This window comes from Lissotriton vulgaris, chromosome 3_1 (genome assembly GCF_964263255.1).
Source record: "Lissotriton vulgaris chromosome 3_1, aLisVul1.2, whole genome shotgun sequence".
In the NCBI taxonomy this organism is placed as follows: Eukaryota; Metazoa; Chordata; class Amphibia; order Caudata; family Salamandridae; genus Lissotriton; species Lissotriton vulgaris.
This window is the reverse complement of record NC_141689.1, coordinates 767,007,712-767,032,770: the sequence shown is the minus strand read 5'-3', so window position 1 is coordinate 767,032,770 and position 25,059 is coordinate 767,007,712. Positions and strand designations below refer to the sequence as shown.

The following is a 25,059-nucleotide window of genomic DNA, read 5'->3' as shown; positions in this document are numbered from 1 at the left end:
ATGCATGGGCCATGGCTTAGGGTGGGACAGTGTTATCATAATTAAAATTGTTAAGCTAAGCTTTTGCCATCACTGTTTAGTAGCATGAGTTCAACACCAGGAAGATGCTACGACCACCAGTAAAGTAACTTTTTATGAGAGCACCCATTAGAGAATATGATTATGTTTATTACTACATTGCAATAACGGCATAATTCTAGGACTGATTGCCAAAATGTTTTAAATTCCTTAATGTATAAGCATATGCCTATACATTGTGAGTATTCATTTGGCAAAGAGTAAGTATGTCACCCTGACCCTATCTTGATGGAGGACACGCACCCATATGGTTAGGAAAATTCCTTTGTATCTGATAGAGTCTATCAGTTGTAGATTTCGTACCTTAGAATTTCCCCCAGGAGTCAGTCTGGATTGGAAGATTTTTCATAAGCAGTACCCTTGCACATCGGTAGATGGCGTTGGTCGGCTATGTGTCTGTCGTCAGCATCAGGGCACAGGGATGACTTTGCAGGACCTATATAGTCGCCGCCCATGCGTGCTGTCATCAGTTCTTTATTTTTCTGCACCTGCCTAAGCACAGATCTGGAGAGAGCTACACCTAGCCACAATTTGGTTAACCTTTTTGGACTTTTTGTTGACTTCTTTTTTGAGTCTTTGACTCCTGGTGCATTGAGGATGTCCCAGTTTAGGATAAGCTTCAAGCCCTGCAGTTCCTGCCACGGAATGAATGTCTGTGATGGATCGGCAACTCATGTGCCTCTGGTGTCTGGAGCATGATCATGACCCGAAGTCGTGCTCCAAGTGCCGGGCCATGAACCCGATGGCTTTGCGGGAGCGGTTCCGAAAGCTGCTGGAGGCCCGACACTCAGCTCCACGTCACTCCCTTTCTTGTTCGAGAGGATCATCTTCGAGGATCATCTTCGAGGACGGTCGTGGAGCCCACACTCCTTGTCGCACTCCAAGTCATCGGGGTGGCCGGATAAGTCAGGCAAACACAAGAAGAAGTCAAAGAAGCACAGGCATTCTTCGACTTCTTCCAGTCCATCAACTGATGTGACGCTGGACTCCGAGCATCGTCACTCAAAAGCTCAGACCCCAGAGCCTCCTGCTGTGATGGCTCCACACCTCTCTGCTTTTCTGGGAGCTGGTGCATCTCCTGCAAAAATCCAAACGTTTTATGAAGCCCTGTACCTCATTTTTGGGAAGCCTAGCTCTGGGCCTGGCAGAGTTGGTTGGGGGCCCCATGCCTTCGACACAGTCCCCCAGACACACCAAAGGGGTAAGATCAGCAATTCGACTGTCCCCCAGCCAACGGGTGAATGTTGCGCCGGGGCGGAGAGTTGCCTCGCACCTGGGGCCCAAGAGCCGCACCAGCACTCAAATTACTTGGCTCTGGACGTCCGGGAAGCCTGCACGCCGGTCTAGGAATGCTTCGTAAGATCTCCAGTTCTGCAGCACCAAACCCGGTCAGAGTAAGATCGGGGAAGTCCTCAAGGCAGCGGCTATCCAATCCATGTCAGTAAATATGGCTGCAGGATAATTGTGTGGATTTTTGGGGGCTAGGAGTGTGTCAGAGGCTCAGAGCCTACAAGCTATGCGGCCATCCTGGGTGTTTGCAAGTTACGCCCCACTGGCATGTTGATAGTGAACTCCAGTGAGCGCAGGAGGTCCACCATAGTCTGGAGGTGGGAGACGACACCCTTGAGTGAGCACGCCTTCAACAGCCAGTCATCAAGATACAGGAAGACTGGTACCCCTGATATGCGCAGATGAGCTGTGACCACCGCCCTCAACTTTGTGGACACCCGAGTGGCACTGGTCATCCAGTCTCCTGGATCGAGGGCAGAAAGCACCTGGGCCAAAGTGAGCATCTTGAACTTCTCCTTCCAGAGGAAGAAGTTGAGGGTCTAGAGGTATAAGATATGATGCAGGCCTTTGTCCTTCTTGTGCGCTAGAAAGCAGCGGAAATAACGACGACGTCCTACTTCTGGCACAGGGACCTTCTCTATGGCCCCCTTGGCCAAGAGAGCTGCAACTTCCTCGTGGAGAAGCACCAAATGTTCCTCTGACATTCGGTCCTAGGAGAGAGTCATGGCGGGGGGGTTTGCTGGATTGCCAGTGGAGGAGGTAATGGTGAATCGTGCCTCCAACTGGCCACTGATGGTCCTGTAATGTTGGACTAGGAAGGTTTGGAGTCCATGGCAGGAGGAGAAAGGATGGACTGGCCCATCCACTGGCTCCCTGACCCACGAGGATGCTGGGTCCAACGTCCGCGGCCACGCAGAGTCTGGACAGCTTATATGACTTAGTGTCTTGGCTGGACAGGACGTGGCTGGGTACCCCTTCCATAGCCACAAAAGGGATAAAAGGCAGACCGAGGTGGAAGGGGGGTATCCGAGAGGTCCAAGGATCTGGCCGCAGGTCAAGAATCTTTGCAGCGCTCAAGCGCAGAGTCAGCCTTGTCACCAAAAAGGTGAGTGCCATCGAAGGGCATGTCCATCAAAGAAGATTGGACATCCCCCAAAAAGCCAGAAGTCTTCAACCAGACGTAGCGCCTGAGAGCTACTGACATGGAAATTGTTCTGCCCAGTGAGTCAGGGGTATCCAGTCCACAATTAATGGTGAATTTGGCTTCATCTCCTCCATCTTCAACTGCTTAGGAGAGAACGGCCCAGGCCTCCTCCAGGCACTGAGGCAGGACCTGCATGACCATATCCCAGATAGTATGGGAATATCAGCCCAAAAGGTAAGCGGTATTCATCGACTGCAATGCCAAGCTGGCAGAAGAAAACATTCTCTTCCCAATGATGGTCCAGCTTCTTGGATTCCCTATCTGGGGAAGCAGAAGGGGCCGTGCCTTTTGAAGACCAGGCTTGGACGGCCAAGCTCTCAGAGGAGGGATGTTGTGTCAGGAACACTGGATCTCCTGAAGTGGGGCAGTAGTGTGGGCAATTGTCCTGTCCACAGGAGCCCCTATCCTAGACCACCTGGCTAGCAGGACATCATGGAGGCCATCCAAGGAGCTTGCACAGTGTTGGAGGCTAAAATAGACACCGCCATGACAGAGATTACTTTCATCCGTGCCGACATTCGCAAAATGGGGGATCGGGTCAAGGAGACGGACGATTCTGTCAAAACTTTGTCTGCTTCAACAAAGTCTCTGGAAGTTACAGTCAAACGCCTGGAGGCCCAAGCGTCCGAGTTTGAGGCAAAGCTGGAGGATTATGAGGGGCGTGCTCGGAGAGATAACATCTGTATTCTCGGGGTTCCTGAAAGATTAGAGGGACAGACTGCAGACTTGTTTGTGGAGGAGTTGATACAGAAACATCTACAACCTTGATCCCTTTCTAAATATTTCTCAGTGGAAAGGGCGCATTGGGTACTCAGTGGTCCTCCAAGACCTGGAGCCCCTCCAAGACCCTTGCTGGTGCGGATTTTTAATTTCCGGGATCAGGATATAATCCTCCAGACCTCCAGGACCGCCCCGCCTCTGAAACTTGATAATGCCACTGTAGGACTTGGCCCTTTTCCCAGAATTTTTCGCTTTTTATTCCTTTAATTTAGGGTGCCCCCTATTGTAACAAAAGGGTATAGGCCTTGTGTAGTGAAGAGAGCCCTGTGTAATGTTAAAGTAATGTTAAGGTGCAGGTGCCCACTTCCCCTAACATGGCCGCCACTGACCCTGCTACTGCAGCACGGTCTTTGTGGGCGCATTCTAGTGGTCAGGAGCTGGCTAGAACCCCTCAAACAATGTATCAATACTAGCCTGCCAGCCTGCCCATAGCCAGAATGGTGGAACCTACTAGAACCTCCTGGAACCTACTGGAACAGGTGTGGTGACACCAACTGCCACTACCAACTGTCAACTGGCACTATAAAAGGAAAGGGAGGGAAACTTTACTGTCAGACTGAGGGAGCACAGACCTGGGGAGGAACCTACGCAGGAGTTTAGACGGTGGGGGCCTGGGCAGGGACCTATGACACTGGTGAAGACAGAGCCTAGGTGCTGCCTATCAATTGTTGAGGGATCTTGAACTTGCCCCCCTGATCTGGCCCGGCGGAAGGGGAACCCAGGGGCTACTTGAGGAGACTGGCTGAGGAGATCTGATACCAGCCATCCACTCCAAACCCCCCCTTCAAGGAACCAAGAGACTGAAACTTACAAGGGCGCAAGAAACATAAAGCGCTAAGAAGAAACAAGGGCGCAAGAAACAGCTGCGCCAAGAAGAAACAAAATCACCACAGAACTATTAAGAAATCAACCAGGTATTGGCGCTGTGTCGCTACCCGCGCTCCCTGACGCCACCTGGGATCCCTTTGGTTGGTTTGACATGGATGTGTGTCCTGTCCTGTTGGTCCTGCTGACCTGCTTCCAACGTAAATAAACTGTCTGCTGGCTAAGCGCTATAGTGCCCTTCAATCGCTTATCTACTGTGACCCTGTGAGAAGCACTGAGCCTGCTGATTGCCGAGTGCTGCTCTGCTTTGTGCCCTGGTATAGTGGACCTGAAGCGCTATTAAAGAAGCTGCCCCAGCGCCGACTGCCTTAGACTGCTGTCCGAGGCTCTGTGGAAATTGCCCCTGCCTGCACTGTCTGAACTGCACTAATGCCAAAAATCTACCTGTGAAGTGCTATTGCTGAAACTACCAAGCGTGGCACCCTGTGCTGATTGTGCTGACAGCCCTGCTTACCCAGCGCTCTCCTGCTGTTCCTGTGAGGAGCGCTGAGGTGCTGGAGGAGGTTGCTGCCTCGAGTAGTGCTGAGATTGCTGAGTGCTGCTCTGCTTTGTGTCCTGCCTAGCCTGTCGAGGCTCCCTAAGTGCTGTGGACTGCTTTCCCGCGCTGTGCCCTGAGCTGACTGAGCTATCCATGACTCAAGCGCTTTAGCCCTCTGTGCAGCGCTAGAATCCCGAGGCGCGCTTCTCTTCAAGCACCTTCCTGCCTGCAAGGCGCTGCACTCTGCCCAAGCGCTCACCTTCTGTCTCTGGCGAAGCGCTGACATCGACGTCCTGTGTGATGCTGCCGAGCGCTCTAGTGTCCCTGAGGCGCTGTATCTGCGAGGCGCTGTCTGCCGCCATCGCGGAGACCTGCTGCGGCCCTCATCACTGCCCCGGTCCGGCGACTAGGTGGTGGAGGCTCCCCCGTGGGGTACGTCGTTGCGGCGGCCCCCGGTGCTAGAAGAGGGCCGCCGGAATTCTCTCAGGCCGCGCTAGGCCTGACAGGCCCGAAGCCCTTGCCCGCATCATGTGACTGGGGCGCGTCAGAGACCCCGCCCCCGCCGCGCTTCCATTAGCCTGGGAGATTGTGCCCCTAGCCGGCCGCACTGCCATTGGCGGCCGGCTCCACACCCCCACGGGGCCGCGACCTGACTGGTCCTGGGCCCCGGAGGATACTGAAGCCCCGGACCAGCCCAGGAACCAGCAACAACACCGTCTGAGGGCCTTGGAAGAGCCTGGAAGCCCCCCCCTCCAGCCGGCACGGGGCCCCGTCTGGACTGTCTGTGCCCTACAACTGGCCCCACCGAATCACTGGGCCGAGTAGGGCCTAACGGAGGGTTGAAGCCCTCGCCTGCAGCCCAACCTACGCAAGGGCCCCGAGCGGCCGAAGAAGGAAAGGTAACCCCTGGGGAGGAGGGCGGAAGGCCGGAGAAGGCCCAAGTTCGCCCCTCCCCCGGGGCAGACTGTTGTTGGGCTCCATTGGCCCAGATTAATGGCGAAGAGTAAGCAAACCCCCAGGGAGGAGGGCGGAAGGCCCCAGGAGGCCCCGAGTTCGCCCCTCCCTGGGGAAACCTGGTGACTGGTCCACGTTGGCCCTAATTAGCCCCAGAGAGTCCCCTGACCAGGGCCAGGGTCCCTAAACACACCGTGAGGGTATTATTTGGTGAGAGTTAACCCCTGCCTGGTGTACTGTTAAATGCCAATTACTGTAGCCTTATGCATGGCTTGTTTGGGATTATTGAAATGTTGGGCACTGAATAAGGAATTGTTACCCTTACCCGCTGAAATGTCATTCCCGGTTAAGGAAGGGGTTGCTTCTGCCAATTGAATGGTTTACCCTCATTCGAGGCACTGTTTATTCCTGCGTTTTTGGAAATGTTATTGCTGAGAAATTCAGTGTTTGTGCTCCTAATGGAATGCATAAGGAGTTAAGGCTGTAGTAACTTTGGAAATGCCCTAAGGAAATGCACATATTACAATAGGCCTATTTATTACTGCCTTATTTAGGGGAATGCTCTGCATAGGCCCAATTAAATGGCAGGTCTGAGTCATGAAATGGTTGACCTATTATTAAATGTTTATTTCTGCTCAGAGAAAGGCTACCCTGATTAAAGAGGAAATGTTTATTCAAGTGAATGACCCGTTTATGCCTATTAGATGACATGATACTCCAGCCTAATGCAGTGGTTCCTGTAGGCCTCTAGATATATAAGGAAATGGTTACTCCCATTAGAGGAGAGGTTTATTCCTGAATAAGAAAATGCAATACCTGTGTCTAGGAGGTGGGTCTTCCTAATTAACCGTTGAAGGGGTTATCTCAACCTGCTGAGTTTAAGGATCTGTTTCTTTTTCACTCCTGCCGTATGAGATGCCAAAGGAAGCCTACAGTTAACTCCTGATTAGGGGAAGGGTATATACTAAGGCGAAACTACTTTAGGGAGTTGCTTAGGCCCTGTTTTGACATATGTACTGAGGTCCCCAGCGATGTTTGAGACCTGTTAAACGAAATGGTGATTTCCTCATGCCTCATTAAATGTTTTATCATCACTCAATGCACTGCTTACTCCTACAGCGGAGAGATGTTACTGTTATGGAGATGCTCTTTGCTTACCTGAAGAAATGAAGATTAGTACTTGAGGCAGTGTTGTATTCATGTCCTTATAATGTATTTCTTACAGGTGATGATAAGAAGCAAGGCCAAAGTCAGGCCTGTGGGTATTTATTATTTAATATTTAATATTTATTCATCCAGTATTTATTGCCAAGTGTTGTCACACATGTAATTTAAAGGAAAGCTAATAAGCTAACCATACCATGAATTCTTGATTACCCTGACTCTGCTTTAAATATAAAAGTTATTTAATTTTTACACATACTCACTGGAGTGGCGTCACTTATTGCGTGCCCATTTTTCTGCCTCAGTGGTTGCGTGTGCTGTATGTTCGCTTTACACATAAGCTTTCAGATGCCTACCCGCTCGTGCCATGCTACCCATGGGGAGCTGGTGACCCCAGTTCCAACAGCCACCATTACCTTTTTTCCAGACTTTACCTTCAAAGCGCAGCAAAAACGGAGATCCTTGCTGGAGGTCAAGCCTGCTCTCCGAGATAAGGCCTCAAGTATTCCATGCTTTTTCCAGCAAAGCTGTGAGTCCTGACGGACGGTAAGACTTGTTCCTTTTATACCCCTGAGGAGACTTGGGATTGGCTTGAGAACTGGCGTACTTCTCACACCCGACACCAATCGTCCCCGTCTTGGGGGCATGGCCTGGATAGTCAACAGGACCGCTCAGGTAGCAATGCGACTGATTGATCTTCGACATAAGTCCACAACATCAATGACTTGATCTAGGTATTATTATTATTATTATTAGGCAATTTGTATCGCGCAAACTAAACCCGAAGGTGTCAAGGCGCCTATCAAAACAGATCAAAAAGTTTGCAGAGCACCACTAAAGGTATGCACGTGTAAAAAGGTGGGTCTTTAAAGCAGATCTAAAAGCTTGTAGAGTGGGGCGGGACCTTACTTCCAAAGGGAGAGCATTCCACCATTTAGGGGCCAGGTTAGAAAAGGCCTTGCCTCCCCATCTTGTTTTCCTAACACGAGGCACAGAAAGAAGAAGTTTATGAGTGGAACGGAGATTCCTGCCAGGGTTATACTGAGACAGGATCGATCCAATGCCTGTAGGGCTAGTTTTAGCTAAGGCTTTGTACACCATACACATGGATTTAAAAAGGATACGGTCCCCAACGGGGAGCCAGTGGAGCTGCTTTCGGGCTTCGGTGGCAGAGGCACGTTTAGGTAGGTCAAGAACAAATCTCGCTGCTGCATTCTGGACCACCTGCAAGCGCTGTAGCTGACTCTTATTCAGTCCTGCATACAGCGCATTGCAATAGTCCAACCGGGAGCCCAGAAGTGCGACGGCAAGTTGCTTTCTTGCCTGGAGTGACAAATAGTGCCTGATTTTCCTTAGAATGTGGATAATCCCCCAACAGGTCGATACAGTCCTGTTGACCTGTTGGCACATACTAAGGGTGGGGTCGATCATAACCCCCAGATTTTTTGCTGAGGAGGTAGGATCGGGACATACGCCCAGCGAGTTCGGCCACCACTCAGCAGACCAGATCTTTTCCTTTCCTCCGAATACCATCACCTCCGTCTTCTCCCCATTCAGTTTTAGTGAATTGTGAATCATCCACTGGCCGACTGCCTCCATACAAGATCTAAAATTGGCGGCAGTCGACGTAACTGACTGGGAGAGAGAGACTAGGATCTGGGTGTCGTCCGCATAGGAAACTACCTCCATCCCAAAAGATCTAATAAGTCTGGCAAGGGGGGTCACATAGATATTAAAAAGGGTAGGACTAAGCGCTGACCCTTGAGGGACCCCACATTGCACAGACAGGGATGGAGATAGAAACGATCCCAGCATGACCCTTTGCTCTCTATGATCGAGAAAAGAGGAAAGGAGTCCCAGGGCTGACCCACGAACCCCAATCTCCCTCAGTCGAGATGTTAACACCGAGGGGGATAGGGTGTCGAAGGCAGCTGTGAGATCTAGAAGGATCAGGAGGGAGGTCTGTCCCTCATCAACCCTGGTGCGGATATTATCCAGCACTATGGTGAGGGCAGACTCAGTGCTATGTTCCCTCCTGAATCCATGCTGGGAAAGATCCAAACAGCCCGAGCTCTCCACGAATGCAGCCAGATGTTTGTTCAAGTGGGCTTCTAACATCTTCGCGGGAGCCGGGAGCAGTGAAATGGGGCGAAAGTTTTTTAACACCCCTGGGTCCAGAGAGGGCTTCTTGAGCAGAGGTTTTACTACAGCATTCTTCCACCACTGTGTTGGAACTGTGTTGGTCCCAGGCCGGCACCCGGACATGATGAGTAATGCTTTGCATGTTGGGGAGAGGGTGTGCTAACGTTCTGTTGATTACATTTGTTCCAGGGACTTCAATCCTATTGGTTTGGTGTCAATGTGTTATTTTGTTTTGCTGCGTTATGAGGGATAGTGGATGAGAATTTCTTTATATGCATAATTGCAGGGCCTCAGGTTGAGATAGCAAGTGTTATGGCTGGTCCATTGTATTGTTCTGGGGGTCTGCTGGGTGGTCAACTGGGTGGCTCGGCAGCATGACACACCCTCCATAGTTTAGACCAATGGGGTTTACAGGCTCTCTGCAAATTGGGGGATGGGCAGTTTTGAGTCCATGTTGCAGGGAGGCAGGGGGATTTAAGGTTACAATTGGGGTTATTTGTGGGTTTTAATTAAATTTCCTTTTCCTTGGTGCAATTTCACTATCAACATGCCAAAGACACACCTGACTCTCTCTCAGGCACTCCCTTTCATCAGGTCTGTGCTGGACACAGTGCTGTTTCAGGCTTATCCTCTTGAACAGTGAGTCTGGGATATTTATACTATGATACCGATGTTTCAGCCTCTATCCCGGATTTCGGTAAGAATGACTCTGAGGCTGCTGGGCCTTGTGGCCTCCTGCATACTGATTGTGGATCGTGTCAGGTGGCATACACGGCTCTGCAGTGGGATCTGAAGTTCCAGTGGGTGCAGCATCATGGGAATCTTTCCGATCTACATCCAGATCTCGGAGGGAACTGCACACCAACTGCAGTGGTGGCTAGTGATGTAAATGTAAATGTAATTGTACAGGAATTTATATAGCGCAAATCACCGAGCGGTTTCTAAGCGTTTGCTTAGGGAACCCGTCCTGGTATTCCCCTGTGAGATAACCCTGGCAGGGTATCCGCAAGGTGAAAGCCAGGCTTCCCGCTGCGAGGGGCCGTTGTGGAGATTAAGCAAGCTATTGCCCAGAGTCGCAGAGTGTGAACCCGTGAATCGAGTAGGCACCGGAGCGAGAATTGTCGAGTCCATGGACATTTTAGGACTCAAGACCGCGCCGAGCCGGGAATTGAACCCTGGTCCCGGGCTGACCTCTGCTTCCAGGTCTGCCTCCTCTAACTAGTGAGCCACACTTTTCCACAGTGAACCAAGATTGGATCAGTGGCAGATCCCTCTCCCTTCCCCAACCAGATCTTGAATGGTGACAGATGCATCACTACTGGGGTGGGAAGGCTATCTGGTAGAGGTGGAGATCAGAGGCGTCTGGAGCTCTGGGTGATCAGACTGGCACCCTAGGCATTCCTCCGCTCTCTCAAGGGGAAACTGGTGAAGGTGTTCACAGACAACATTACCAGAATGTGGTACTGCAACAAACATGATGGGGTGGGGTTGTGGACACTTTGTCGGGAGGCTCTTCATCTCTGAACATGGCTGGAACATCAGGGCATAACCCTGGTGGTTCAACACCTGCGGGCTCTCTGAATGCCAGAGCGGACAAACTCAGCCATCGCTGCCTGGTTGATCACGAATGCCATCTTCATTCGGAAGTGGCACAAGGTCTCTTTCAGCGGTGAAGAGAATCTAGGTTAGATCTGTTCGCCTCCAAAGAGAACGCGCAATGTCAGCAGTAATGCGTGTTGGAGTTTCCAAGGCAGTGCTTACTCAGCAGAACTTTTCAGCGTGTGTTGAGCTCCAGCATACTGTAGGTCTTTCTACCTATACCACTTCTGCCCAGAGTGCTCAAGAAGATCAAGCACAACCGGTCATTTTTTGTGGCGCCGGATAGGGCACAACAAGTCTGGTATTTTGACATTCTGAGCATGGCCATCGATCCTCCGATCAGACTGCCTCTTCAGGAGGAACTTCTGCTACAGCAGCAGGGAACAGTTCTTCACCCGAACCTGTCCAGGTTCCATCTCCTTTCGTGGAGATTGAGGAGTGGCAGTTTACAGCTTTCGACCTTGTGACTGAAGTTTGTGATGGTATTTTGGGAGCCAGGCGTCCCGCCATTACAATGGTACATGCCCGTAGATGGAACAAATGTATGGCATGGTGCACAGCTAATTGTCCTCTCCGGATGCTGACTCTCAAAATTGCTTTTCTTATTGCCATCACCTCTGCTCGCAGAGTTAGCGAGCTCCAGGCTATGTCTTCCGACCCTCCTTATCTGTCTTTCCATCCGGATAAAGAGGTGCTTCGAATGGAAACTTTGTTCCTTCCTAGAGTGTTCATGTCCTTTCATGTGGGACAATCCATTACATTGCCCACCTTTTACCCACCCCGCATCCATCCGAGGGGGAGGAGAGACTCCAGCCTCTGGACCCAAAATGTGCGTTGGCTTTTTATCCTGATTGTATTAAAGACTTCCAGGTGGATCGTCAACTCTTCATTGGCTATGTGGGCACCAAAAAAGTCCGGGCTGTTCAAAAATTGAACATCTTTAGATGGGTTGTCCTCTGCATTAAAATATGCTATACTTTGGCGATGAAGGAACCTCCTGTGGGGTTGCGTGCTCACTCAACTAGAGCAACAGTGGCAACCACTGCGTTAGAAAGCGGATTCCCACTCGTTGATATCTGACAGGCAGCAAAGTGGGCATCACTGCCCACGCAAAGCAGACATTACTGCCCTGAAAGCAAAGTCAGGAGGGACGGGTACTTTTCTGTTCGGTCCTCTGGGACTTACTTGTTGGATTTTGGTTCAAAGATACCCCACCGGGGATGGTATTGCTGGGGTATCTATTGTAAGGTAAAGAATCTGCAACTAATATTCTCTATCAGATGAACAACTTACTTACCTTCGGTACCAATGTATCTGGTAGAGACATATATTAGTTGCAGTTTTCTTACCGCCCCACCCATACTTCCCACTCTGCGAACTGATTTCTAGAGATAGGGACTCCCCTACAGGACCCTATTTTTGACGCACCAGTGGTCAGTGTCTTTTATGGCTCTGCGCTTCTGGCATGGAAAGTCGTGTTAAGAATTGACGTCAGCGCGCATGGGCGGCATCTATACAGGTCTCACAACATCATCCCAGCGCCCACAATGCCGACAACAGATGCAGAGCCGACCAACGCCACCTACCGCAGGGGTACTGCTGATGAAAAATCTGCAGATCCAGATTGACGCCTGGGGGGAATTCTAAGGAAAGGAATTTACAACTAATATATGTCCCTCCCAGATACATCATTACTGAAGGTAAGTAACTTATTCTTTAACATCACTTTCTCACATATTCAGCACCACTAAAGCTATTGTCCTTCAAGTGTATCCTTAGGTGTCTCAAAAGAGTGGAAGATGCATTGCAAATGTTTGTGAATAGCTACAAAGTTACAACTCTAGCAGTGGTCAACTCATTTGCACTGAACATTTCCCAGGAAACGTTCCCATCACTAGATGATGCTTACAAATATGGAGACATTCGCAAGCATAGCAAAATTTCAGCGAGCATAAGGGGACTTACACAAATTAAAAGATCTGAGAATTGGGCTCTCTACGAACACACTGGCCATCAGAATGGCACATAAACTATACAAAAACATGTAATCAATAAAAAGTAAGAATAATACCAGCAAGCATGCACCATAATCTTAAACAGATAACACATTAAAGGCCCAAATCACAACTCTTTTACAAATTTAAGTCAGACGTATCTATGCATAAATGGCTCCTTTAACTTCGAGTAGCAGACCCTGATTCAGAGACTACAGCATTATCTGTTTGTGCTTGTTGAACTACCCCTACCAATTGCTTGAACTGACGGCAGTGGTGGCTGGCACAGATCTTGGGTGGTGGGGTAGGGGCGAGGACTGGCTGGAAAGGGGGTCAAATAAAGAAAAATATACTTACCTCCTGCCGTGTCTCTCCCACTTCGTCTATCCTCTGTGTCGGGCGAAGTCGTAGAACAGGAAGCATATACAGGCTCCCCCGAGCCAACCACAATGCTGCAATGCAGCATTGTGATTGGCTTCCCTAAGCCAATTACAGCGCAGCAATGCACTGCTATGATCGGTCTGAGCACTGTAGTTCGGGGCTCAGACGGGTACTGGGGGCCTGGGCCTGCTTTCCACTCAGGCTGGGTGGAGAACATGCAAAGTGTGCATGATTGTTTGGCCGGACCTCTAGGGCCGGCCAAGGCATCATGCAAACTTCAGTGTGCCTACCACTCCTCTCCCTCCCCTGCTCTGTGAGGAGAGCAGTGACGCCCGCCCGCCCGCCAAGCTGGCGCAGCAAGGCAAAATAAAATGGTAATAACATCAAGCTATTATCATTTTATTTTTCCTTTTTTCACTGCTTTAAAGCATTGGGGTGACGCTCATTTGCCTTAGCTGGGGAAATGCCACTGACTGACAGTTGTAAAGTATCCGCACTACAGGATAAGAGAGACCTCATTATCACTTCTACCTCAGAAATTAGCTTTGACATTTTCAACAAGTTTACTCAGAAAGTACTAAAGATGAGCTGCTGTTTAAGGTCACACATTTTGAAGATCTCTTTAAGATCCAGAGTCAACAGAATTTTAAGGTATTCCTGAAGAAAGCTCCCTCTGAGGAAACAATGCCATGATATGCAGGACATCAGATTTTAGAGTATTTGATAGGTCGTAAGTGAATGGAAAGGGCTATATTTAGAGTTTCAAGGACAGGTACTCCATCACGTGACAAATATGCCATATGCTGAGTTACAAGTGCATTGTATCATAACAAACTTGTAATAAGCAGCTGCGGCTAGTCTGTAGGAAAAGTTAGCCTGACAGACACTCTTCTTTTTCAGCTCAGGCAGCCAGGAGCTAAATGCATAGGCTCATGCCTGTCTGAGATTAACTTTGCCAGGCTGAGAATTTCACAGCCCAGTGGGCATGACCTCCTCAGCCTGGCCAAAGTGCCCCAAGGCCCTCCCCCTCGTGCCAAGGTGGAGTGTCACTGATTGCCTCGGACCTGTACACTTAAGTTTTAAGCCTTGAAGTGCCCAGGGCGAACTGTCACCTAGAAACACCTTGTCACAGAGTAGGGTGGGGTCAACAAGTCTCAAAGAAACAAAAGCCCACTCTGTGATGAGTATGGGTCTGCTGCCCCCTTCACATTGGCAGACCTATGGTCAGCCAACGAGGAAAGGCAGCAGTACCAAACCTGGGACCTCTGAGGGTTTCCGATCCAGGAGCTGCAGGTAAGTTTTATGTTTATGAATTTTTTGGTGCATGCATGCGTATAGGTATAAATGTATGATTTTGTTGTGAATGAGTGTTGTGAATGTGTGTGTGCGTACGTTTGTGAATGCTTTTTGTGTCACACAGTTGCTCCCGGCAGAGTTTCAGTCTTGTTGACGCATCAGTCACGGATGGCCCTCCTTGTGCCTGAACTCAGGAAGCTAGTCTGTTCAGGCGTGGCTATCTTCACAGGACACCACTCAGACATCACATAGACTGGCAGGCATCACCATCCGCTGGATTTGATCATTTTTCAATTGCTCAGACTCAGGTTATTCGAAACTTCATAGTTCCTCCGGTTTATGGCCAATCAGTTTCATGAGCTGAAACAGGCATTTTCAATGCAATGGTTTCGCCTTTGGAAAAGTTTGAGCTATTGGCATTGTTAATGACAACATTTTTATTTATGTGTTGGTTTTGAAAACAGATAAATAAATGGCATTGTCACTTACATTGTTATTAGCTTAATCTCTGCAGTCTCTAGAACTCCATAGCACTCCCTAGTTACTCTACACTCCCTAGCACTGTGCACTCCCTAGCTTCCCTAATCCCTCCGCACCTCTTAGCATTGTGCACTCCCTAGCTTCCCTAGTCCCTCCGCACCTCTTAGCATTGTGCACTCCCTAGCTTCCCTAGTCCCTCCGCACCTCTTAGCATTGTGCACTCCCTAGCTTCCCTAGTCCCTCCGCACCTCTTAGCATTGTGCACTCCCTAGCACTCTCTAGTCATTTCCTAGCACTCTTTAGTCACTCCCTAGCACTCTGCACTCCCTAGTCACTCTGCACTCCCTAGTCACTCTGCACTCCCTAGTCACTCTGCACTCCCTAGTCACACATGCACACTTAGAGCCACACACACAACCCCAAAGCCACACACTACTCCCAGAGCTACACACACCTCCCCCCAGAGCCACACACACACCACCCCAGAGCCACACACACACCACCCCAGAGCCACACACACACCACCCCAGATCCACACACACCACCCCAGAGCCACACACACATACACACTTTGAGCTACACATATATAGCCAGAGCCACACACATACACACTGATTACAAACACACCCAGAGCCACACCCAGATGCACACACAGAGCTACACATACATACCCAGAGTCACACACATATAGAGTTATACATACACCCAGAGTTACACACACATATACACACACATACAGAGCCACACACACATACCCAGAGCCACACAAAGACATACACACACAGAGCCACACACACACACACACATCCTGAGCCACACACACTCAGATCCACACACACAGAGCTCCACACAAACACACCTAGAGACACACATACACCTAGAGCTACACGCCGCATGCAAGCTGTCTTGGCTCGACCTAAAAATCAGAGTGGAGAAAATAAGAGTGGCAAAGTGTTTCATTTCTAATAGATAGATTACTGGTGTGTGGCAAAGTTCGTAAACAAACTGGGGAATTTTCATCTGGGATTTGTATACAGTAGGGTACTGCAATCTACAAGTCAATATGCTAAGCGTAATTACTGGCAAATGTAAAACATTGGCTTTATCAGTCATGTGACAGTACCAATACTTATCCTAGTAGAAACCACCTTTCACAAAATGCAGAGTTAAAATGATTCATTTTGTACAAAACTGGTAGCGACAGAAGTACGATGTTGAGATTCAGCACCGTTTTGGTTGCAGCTACTGGGCACATGCATTAGTCGTAAAGCTAACATTAATTTAGAGGCTTTATACCTGCCAACAATTATGCCGACATCGCCGCAAAAAGCCGCAAAACAATGTCACTGAAGCCAAGCATGCATGCTTAGATAGCTGCAGTACCTTTTTTAGTACTGTAAAATGATCAAACATCCTGGCCATTTACAATTAAGAGTGGAACTACGATAGATAGATTTTTTTTTTTTTTTAAACAACGAGATAGAAACAATTACTTTCATATGTAAACCTAAGGAGGCATGCAAGACTTCTCCCCGGTGACCTACGGTTATACTAACGCCCTGTATATAGAGTCTAAGAAAGGCTAAGAAATCAGAGAAGCTGTCTGAAGAAGAGAACATTTTTTAAAGAAGCAATAACGCTAAGGATAGAAACATGGGTAAAGCAAAAACCTGATAAATGTTGACTCCATGGCAGGCATGTGGTATTGAAAATCGGTAGGGCAAAGTGTAAAATAATTTGACATGGCAAACATTATCTGCCCTAAATTTATCATACGTAATAAAATGTAACTCATTAAATACCTGAAGGAAAAACTAGACCAGTGTAAAAAAAATATTTAGATAACAGAAAGCAAGGATCCAAGTAAACAATCAGTAAATGGGTGAACCTATGTGGCACAAATTATAAAAAAAATTGTTTCAGGAGCACCATTGCATATCTCCTTGGCATCCCTTTTATGTACAACTCCCTTAAACATGCATCTACTCCATACATTTAATCACCTTATTATCTACTTAGACTCCTTTGAAATCTCAACCCTCGTGTCTGATTATCGAAGGCAAAGGTTAAATGGAGGGCAAGGGAATCTACTTTCACTTGCTAGATAGACCTACATCTCATTTGACAAATAGCAGTAGCAAAACGTGGACATTATATTTTGTAGACTCTTGGGGGAGTTATTATAATTGAGGTCATACCAGAGAAAGATCTCCTTGTTCAGCACAAATATGTTGGCATTATTGTACCCTCCCTCAAAGGTACTCATCTGATCCTTGTGCCAGCTCCGATTCTCTTGATCTAACCACGAATGTTTGACAACCCAACTACCTTCACAAAGTAATCACAGCACCAGATAGGTCCTTCTCTTAAACTACTGCCTAAGCATCCCTGACATACTTACTGTTATTTCCTTCAGCTTCGTTCTCTGTTCTGATTGGAGAAGTTTTAAGGCTTCATTTTTCTTTAGTCCCTTTCGCGGACTTTTTCATAAGTCCATTGACTACCAAAGGATTCTCCACAGGACGGCCTTACTTATATATCCCTCTGTTCTTGCAACCGCTGTAAAATCTTTTCCACTCTGAGCCGAGCGGCTCCCTAGGAGGGTAGGCAGGCTTGTAGGGTAAGGTACTGCGGGAGCAAGGTATACTAAGGGGAACCCCAAGAGTTGAGGCAGCCGCAACGGGGGAGGGGCGCCATTGGTGGTGAACCGAGATAGGGTGGAGGCAAGGAAAGGTGGGTGCAACCCCGGCAGTGTATGTGGAATCGAGACCACAGCAAAGAAGGGTGGTGAAACCATGTGGGTGGAACCAAGGCAGGGGCAGAGGGAGGGTTATTGTAATCAAGGCAGAGGTGGTGGAACAGAGGACGGGTGGGTGGAACTGAGGTGGGCTGGGGGCACCCGGGAGGCGTGAGGCAATGAAGACGAGGCGGGTCTCGGGAGGAGACGGGCAGTATCAGAGGGTCAGAAGGGAAGACTTGGGGGAACAAGGAGGGCGAGGCAGGATGAATTAAACTAGACGTGCGGAGGCCTTCATGCCAGGCTGCCCTCTGCTGACTGCTCTTTGGGACTTGGGACCGGTCACAGCGGAGATGCCAGGGGGGAGGGTGCCGCGCTGTAACCAGGAGGCGGTGTCAGCAGAGCGGGCCTTACCACTACGCCCGGGGCGCCGGGCTAAGCGCACGCACAGCTCACATTTTACATTTTAGTTTAGCCTCAGCACCCATGAAAGTTACCAGCCTAACTCCATGAACATGCAAATCACAGTGAGCACTCTGCCTCTTTAAGTGAGCACTCTGTGCAGCGCTCAGTGACCACTCTATTGCTCTCAGTGAAATGAACATGCGTGCATGGTCGGTAGTGCGTTCACCCCTATTCCCAATCCCCACAGTCCTCAAACTCCCCCCCCTGGGGGCAGCGGCACGTGGCACTGGTTCTTACCGGAGATGTACTGCCGCCTGCCCTCGTCCAGGTGAGTGGAAATCACGTCCCCCATGGCGATCCCTGAGCCGGCAGCAGAGACCAGAGAGCGGCCCAGATCCGAGGCGCGGGTTCAAGTCCTCCGGCGGGCGGGAGACGCAGCGACGCCGGTGACCCTCCTGCGGGCAGATCTGCGGGGGTAGAGGCGGTGGCACCCTCTTGCGGGCAGAGGGAGAGGACCCTCCGGCTGAGCTGTGGGCAGGAGCCTCGGGAGCGAGACCCTCTGAAGACACAAGCGCCGCCCTGAGATGAGACTGGTTGAGAGCCTATGGGGCATTAGTTAACAAAAGGCACACGGACAGCGGGAGGGGGGCTGGCACGGCCATACGGACAGCAAGGGGGGGTGGGAACGGGAACGGGCACACATACAGTGGGAGGGGGGCCTACGAGGACACGTACAGCGTGGGATGAGACTGGTTGAGAGCCTATGGGGCATTAGTTAACAAAAGGCACACGGACAGCGGGAGGGGGGCTGGGACGGCCATACGGACAGCAGGGGGGGTGGGAACGGGAACGGGCACACGGACAGCGGGAGGGGGGCCTACGAGGACACGTACAGCATGGCGGTCGGCCTGGAACGAGCAAAACAAACCTTCAGCAACAATAAAAAAAGCCCCGCCCACCGCCGCATGACGTGGGCCAAAAGGGAAAAATTCTCGGGAACGCCCCCGAATTTGGTCCGGCCTTGACGGACAGATCCGGCTCCCAATGGCTAGCCTCCATTTATGGAGCTAGCCAATGGGAGCCGGGGGACGTTCCTGTAGCCCTTATAGTAAACAATAGATTTCGCCTGCGCCGAAAAGCTGCGCAGAGCGCAGCCTTCGGCGAGGCGAAACCTAAAAAGGGCAACTTGTTATCAGCTTTTTTTTAAACTTCACTGTGCAGCAGTAATTCAGAGATGGTGTCAGAGCCACAGGACTACATTTCGTCCGTAGAGACCGCATTCACCAATAGAGGTCATGTTCCTGTATTTATGCCTCCACGCAAGAAATGCTGTAGGTTTAAAATTAAAGAAATGCGGACATCAGCACTTACCGCACCTAACTCAAGTATGCTTGCTTCACTCAGAAGTAGGGGATTAGTTCTTTGGGCATGAGACATGCATTTTACCTATTTGATGTGCGAATGTAGTAATGTATTGAGGTCTGTTGTCATGATATTTGATGGTTAAAACCCAATAAACCAATTTAAACAAAAAAAAAAGGTGTTAGTACCCATGTCCAGCTGGCAGTATGGCTGGTAAGTTAACTGCATGCGGGGCATGTCTGTGGTAAGTTAAATGACCAGCTCGTGTAGACTCATAGCAAGACCAACTAACGTTTCTCCCTTCAGAGAGTGGCAGATTGAGAATCACCATGTTCTCTTATAAACAATAACTGTTATCTGCAGCGCCAAGTGTAATCCTAAGCCCTATATAAGAACAAGTATGCCTTTTTGTAGAAAAGATGTCGTGCAGTAAACAGGGATGTGTGTTTTCAAAAACAGAAACAATTCTGTAAATGTAACCAGGCTCTAGCGATTCGGTCCATTTTTGTTTATTATTTGATCTAATTTGTTGACAGCTCTTTCATAACTTGCTACCATGTTTGCATCAGTGATGGTTTTGTTTCCAATGATTTCTAAAGCGAATTGAAAACTTAAAAATGCATCCACAAAGCAATCGATAAGTAATTGTGAGCCTCGGTTAAGCAAAGAAAACAAACAAAGAATGCACAGATGATAAAACAGCACCAAATAAATGTCGACATTATGCAAAATCATCACAGTTTACTAGACGGCAAGCCAGACGCACGCTTAGCTTGTCTAAGATCACAGGTCTCAAGACTGCAGCCGGAATGTACAATCCTTTACTGGAAAGTCGACTCTATGGAGAGCATTGTTACTCTAATCTTGTAATCCTTTCAGTGGGACCTGTTTAAAGAGCACGTGTTCCCTTCGCCTCGTTTTTCGGGCTGCATGCCTTTCATATAGGGTGTCCTACTGTTGTTATATTTCATTTCCTTTGCAAATCCTGTCAAAGGATTGGGCTCTATGTTGTCAACATGTGCCCCCAGAACAAGCTAGTTCATTGTAGTCGCGAGGCACCCGGGCCGCAGCTTTCGCCAGTCCACTCACAGCTCGGCTCGCGCTGCATTCCTGCCGGGACGTGCTTTCTATTACCGTGCACGCGGCGCTCCCAGGGCTGCTTTACTCAGCCCTCCAGGGGTTGCACGTGCTAACAGTTACTGGAGCGCTCTGTCCAAAAAACAAGCCACGCTTTGATGGATGGCGTTTTCTTGACATGACTGTTTCATGTTGGTTTTAGGATAAATTACTGTGAAATTATTACTCCTTTGGGACAGCTATATATAACGCGTGTGATTGCAGAGCTCTGTTGACTGAATATGTTAACCACTCCAGTACCCAGCAAAGTATGTACGGGTTGGAGCCGGGTCAGGAGCAATGTTGCCAATATGTCCCAACATGAAGGCTGCCTTGACCTTCCGCCATGACACATGCTCGTCTTTTTCATGTTGACATTTTATTTGATGAGAAGCTCTGAATCAGATGTGCATGCATGAGCTAGGGTCCAGGTGACATCTGGCAGAATGAAGCTAAAACATGGGCGGTGTGTTTTATCAGCGCGCATACATTTTCTACATACAATAGCAGATGTGGGCCAGAGGGCAATGCTAGCCCAACATAGAGAGGGAGGTGCACGCACAAGCCCGCCTGAAACGGAGTAAGACCGTGTTGGGGAGAAGAAAATGGAGGAAATATTACTGCACCCAAGGCAGATAAGGGAGAGAAGGGCGCAGGTGGAGAGACTTGAGGAAAAGTGGGTACCTTATGGATTAGGAAATAAGTGAAATGTAGATAAAGTTACCACACTTACATTTATAAAATGTCAACCTACACAGGCAATTCAGTTTCCAAATGTACCGGGTGAGCTGTGTTTTTACTGTGGAGGGCGAACACCCATTTTTTTTTATTCAATGTGCAGATGAACTTTAGGATTTAATATGGCTACACGCAGAGGATTCAGACATCCGTAGACACTATTACCCTTCTTTTGAGTTTGGCCTTTGCGTTGTCCATCCGCCATGTTAATCCATTCACAGCCTCTGTCATGTTCAGGGTTGCACTTCTGGTGGCAGAGCTTTGGCCACCAAAAGTGCATTAACTACCGGAAGTGTGGCCTGACAATTAGCATATTTTGATGCTGCCCTCCTTAAAACAAGCCTTTAGCAAAAGTGTGAGGAAATGTGGTGCATTTTATCGTGTGTTTTTGCAATCTCAAAGTGGAATACACTCTCGAAACCAATTTGGGTCCATTCAGGCTCGTCTGCTAAACCTTAGCGCTGGGTAGCTGTGGCATTGAGCGTTCAGGCTTAAACAAAGGAACACGTGTAAAGCATTTAGAATTACCAAAACATCAGAACAAGAAAGTCACACAACACAAAAGAAATCCAAAACTTATTTATAAAAAAAATATTAGAAATATTGTCACCACAACAAACAAAATCCACCTGAGGCATCCAGAGAAACCGATTTTTAAGGAAAACTTACATTTCAGCTCTTTACTCCAATATGCAAACAAGCATTGGTAACAGCAAAGTTTGGAAACTTTGTAAAAGTTTAAACAGTTGTGTTTGACTACTCCGGCCTGCATTGGGCGACCAAATCTGACTGGGGGAATGAGGAGTAGTACAACAGTTACCTTGGCACCAAAGCAGTATCAAGATCAGTTCCAGGCTCTACGGGTGAAGTGCTATTGGAGTTAATGGAGTGGTCCTGATACAATGGATACAGAATGCTGAAGATGCTGTAAGATGATTGAGATGTTGTGAGGCCAATAGGGGTCTTCCTGGGCCTATAGCTCGGTCCATGGTCCAGGTGAGGTGACTTTGACCACAGGGGTTGATGTCCCCCAAAGACCTATTTGATCCAGCAAAAGTCCAATTGCCACAGGACTACTGGTCTCTGGTCACAGGAAAGCCAGTGTTTGCCTTGCAAAGGCTAGTGTTCGTCTTGGGCTTCAAACTGCACTTAGACAAATCTCCCAGTCCTTCTTTGGTTCTTTCTCTAGCCCAGATGTGATCTGTGCCCGGGTGACATATTTATGCCCACAAAATGCCCTCAGGGATGTGGCAGTCACTGGCCAGTGAGTTAGTAGGAGCTTTCCCGTCTAATGACGGCTTCCTGAGAAGTGTAGCCATGTGGTTTGGCAACTGGTCTTCCCTCTTTTTCCCAGACGCCAACCTGTCTACCTGAGCACTTCTAATGTGTATGCACCATTTGCCCTACAAAGGTGGCTTCCCCTTTGAAGCTCCCCTTTTGGGCTTACACACTGTGTGGCTTCCTGCCAGGAAGAGGTGATAACTCTTTTAACAGCAGAATGTATTTTTCATACTTCTGGAAGTCATTCACACTTCACCCCCGTAGGGCAGAAGGCTGTCTTGTAGCCAGCATCTGTGTGTGGACACCGGAAAACTTGGGCAACAGAGTGGAAACTTTTAAGTTGCATTTACATTCATCATAATCAGAGGAGAAATGTCTTGGAAACCTAACCTGATTATCACTGACAGTCCCACACAGCCTGAGGGTAGCTTAAGAATGCATGAAAGGACAATGTCTACAAAATTTTATTATTAATAACAATAATTTAAAGAAAATGTAAATTTGCTCATTTTGCGTAGCCTTGTGTCTTTGGATTATCCTCTCAGCCAACATTGTTCAGACACAGGGCACAGTTTTGCATTAAGTACACATGGCGAGTTTGAGACCAGCAAGGTATGCAAATCAGAGGACTTTCCAATTGCTCGTAAATCAGCCACCAAGAATGATGATTTCCCGCACCTTAATATTGTAGCAATCTGTAGGCAGCAATACACTTGAGGTCTATATGTCAGTGCATACAGTAGTAGTGTCACCATCCCTCACCTGGAAAGCCTACACATTACAAAAATACTATACTACACTTAAATAAGTAATACTGAGGTTGAGTCACCTTTTCAATCAGTCTTTAGAGAAGACTTTTGGAAATCTGTAAAGCTGAACTTGAGGGCCTTGAATATCGGAATCAGAAACACTCCAATGATAACCGTAGTGAATCCGCAGACCATGCCCAAGAAGTTCACCACCCCCACCTTGCTCCACTCCTGGAAGAGGATGGCTGTGGCCAGCAAAACCAGCAGCGTGAACATCACAAAGTAGATGGCACCAAAAACGCAAGTGTCAAAGAGCTCAAGGGCCTTGTTGATGTAAATTAAATGGATGAGGACGCTGCACGCCAGCACGGCGATTAGTATGAGGAAGAGATACATTGCCCCGGCACTCGATGGACTCCCTGAGAAAGCCTCTTGAGCTGCAAGTCCGATGCCCTTGGAGCTGAGCACGGTGAAGCTGCTCAACAAGGAGCAGATGCTAATGTAAACTAAGATATTCGAGGATCCGTGTTCTGGATCGATCCAGCAGATGTGCAGCAGGAGCAGAACCAGAATGATACAGAGGTATCCCAGGAACACTGGACCAGCAAGCTTTTCTTCAAGTTCCACCCGAGATGTGACATTTTTGGACTTTGGAGAGTGTATTGTGAGCACAATGGAGCTGGCGCAGCTCAGCAGACATCCTAATTTTCCAAGGATGTTGACTTTTTCTTTTAGAAGGCACAAGGCTAAAATGGCCCAAATGGAATGCCAAGAGCGCCAAGGGGAGCCACTAGCACCGCAGGAGCCGCTGTATAAGCCAGGAAATTCAGAATCTGTCCATGGCCCATTGCAACCGTGCCTGCCCACCAAACAATGTCAGTTAATTAGGAAGTACATCGCAGGCGAGCCCGCAGCTTCCCCTGCTTCTGCAACACAAAGGGGGTCCCATTCACCAGGCTGAAGGGGCTCCCATTCACCAGGCTGAAGGGAACGGCCAAGATGACGCCCAGCACGGAGTTGCATTTACTCAAAAGTTACATTAAATTCGACTTGGTCATCAAGTCAGGTACAATGTTATGATTAGATGGATACCCTGAAGTACCAACTATAGCAATCCCGTTCAGAAGTTAGCACAGCTGCATTGTCATCGTGTAATCCTGTACTTGCCAATGGGGCTACTGGCCTTCCCACTGTAGCAACGACATTTGTGGTTTTGACTTGTGGATAGGACATATAAAAATACATGACCTTCTTTTTTATATACAGCGCACTGCCTTTGGACTCGATAGGACTGCTGTAGGAGTGATATATATATATCAATAAAAGCTGGCTCCAAACGGTTCCCCTGTGGTGGTCTCGTCTTTCTCTTTCGAGGGAGGTCGCGTTGGATTCAGTAACGCGATGTCCAGTGTCGCGTCTACGAGGCCCCCGCAGCATCAAGATGGTCCCGTCTCACTGGTCTCTGCTCCGGCGGAATCTTCGCTGTTTCCAGGTTACTGGATTTACCCTGGGCCCACCCTCGAGCCGTGGACAATGTGGTGCGGTGTGGCAGCCATTCGACTGCTCTCTGGACGGGGCGGATTTTCCGCTTGGCCCTCGCTACAAGAACCCCATTGGCCTGAGGGGCGCTGCGATTTAAGGGACCAGAGGAGCTCGGTGAATCCTGGGACACTCGTACTTTGGGGTATACTTCACAACATCATAGCCAGTACTCTCTCCTATCCCCGCAAGGCCTACCCACTTTTCCATTGCATTCTGGGACCTGTAGCCGATAACAATTTAGCGCCAAATGGGAGGCATATGCTTATGGACTGTACCTGGAAGGGGTGGAGCAAGCACAGAACAGCAAGGGGAATGCTGGTATTTATACCGGCATATGAACTCCTTCTCTGTTGCAGAATACCCCAGGCGCTGAAGAAGGCTGTCATTATGCCGAAATGCATTCG

General features: G+C 48.9%; 1 pseudogene; it reads right to left on the bottom strand.

Moving 5' to 3' along the window:
• Window positions 1–23,197: 23,197 nt before the first annotated feature.
• On the bottom strand, window positions 23,198–24,066 carry LOC147727014 (magnesium transporter NIPA1 pseudogene; annotated as a pseudogene).
• Between the last annotated feature and the right edge of the window lie 993 nt (window positions 24,067–25,059).